This window comes from Seriola lalandi, unplaced genomic scaffold (assembly GCF_002814215.2).
Source record: "Seriola lalandi dorsalis isolate HSWRI2012SDOR001 ecotype SW California unplaced genomic scaffold, Sedor1 jcf7180002054276, whole genome shotgun sequence".
NCBI lineage: Eukaryota > Metazoa > Chordata > Actinopteri > Carangiformes > Carangidae > Seriola > Seriola lalandi.
Window position 1 is genome coordinate 215547 of NW_019524829.1, and position 1539 is coordinate 217085.

Below are 1539 nucleotides of genomic sequence, written 5' to 3' on the forward strand. Positions count from 1 at the left end.
CCGTATTAGAATCAATGTGTTTTTATGCCATTTTTGTCATTTTGGTTAAGAATAATCCCTTGTATAATATTTAATATTATATTTAGGACCACACAAGAATGATTTCATGTTTGAAATATCTTTATTTTTCACTTTTTAACATTTTTGAAAAAGGTAAGAGGCATTCAGGGTGGCGATGTCAATTAGGTTGTACCACAACACCATGGACCACCTCTGTGTTTGGCGCTTGCAGGTGTAGGTGCCAACCATCTGGTCAGTGGTGTCTACACCTCCTTTCGTCTTGTTGTAAAATGTGATCACTTCTGTTTTTTTCTTTCTGCTATTTTCATCCACTACTTTGTCGTGGTGCATCGTGCTCAGGAGCACAACAGCTTTTCCTTTCTTTCTGACATAGCTGACCATGGTAAGGCTGTCGTTGAATCCAAACTCTGTGCTGTGAACCTCCCTGGACTTGGAAGGCTTCATCAGAGGAGCGATGTCTGGCTTGTTCTGACGTAGAGTCCCCACAATAGTGAGATCCTTCTCCAAGATATGCTGTGCAAGAGGCACACTGGTGAAAAAGTTATCCATGGTGATGTTTCGACCTGTGTTTCTAAATCTACTACACAACTGCTGGACAATGTTTTCCCCCAGATTCTTCTGAACCTCTTCTCCTGGTTGTCTCCCCGTGTAAACTATACCATCTATTGCATAGGGGATGCGTGCATCACAAACCCAGAAGATCTTTAGGCCGTACTTGGCAGGCTTGCTTGGCACGTACTGTAGAAACTTGCACCTACCCCTGAATGGCACAAGCTGTTCGTCCACAGTGACACAATCACTGGGGATGAATCGCTGTCTGCAGTTGACCAGGAACAGGTCCCATACATAGCGGAAGGCTGCCATATGGTCTGTTTCCAGTCGGAAGGCTGTGGTCCTCTTATCGTCGAAGCGCCAGGTACGGCGAATGTCTTCAAATCTTCCAACAGCCATAGTGGCCTTGTACATTGGATCATGTAGAGGACTCCCAAACAACTTACGGACTGATACATCCCAGTTCTTCTCACTTCCTGCAAGCAGGGTCAATCCAATGAAGGCCATGAATTCATCTTTGAGGACATTTTTCCATTCTTTTCCTCTAGCTGTTGCTACTCTCCGTCCTTCCAAGTTTGTGCACTTCATCACCTCTTGTATTATATCATTAGTTTTAGCTAGTTATAATGTAGGCTAATTCGTTGATAAATAATAATAACAACAGTCATGAAAGACACACACACAATATTATATGAAGATAATACTTACACGTATCAGCTCTTGCTTTGTAAAATAATCTTCCTGAGGGGTGACACTTCTGATATAGTCTGTGTGATCCAAAGTTAATTTATTCCTGACAGCCACAGTTGATAAGAATCAAAGGTTCCCATTGGATTCCATAGAAAATGCATGCGGGTCATTTTTGACCCACTTATGGAAGCTTGGGGTAGTATTACAAAAACTACAATTTCTTAAAATGTATAAAAGGTAAGTTAAAAATGTAAATGGCATTATATCAAAAACATG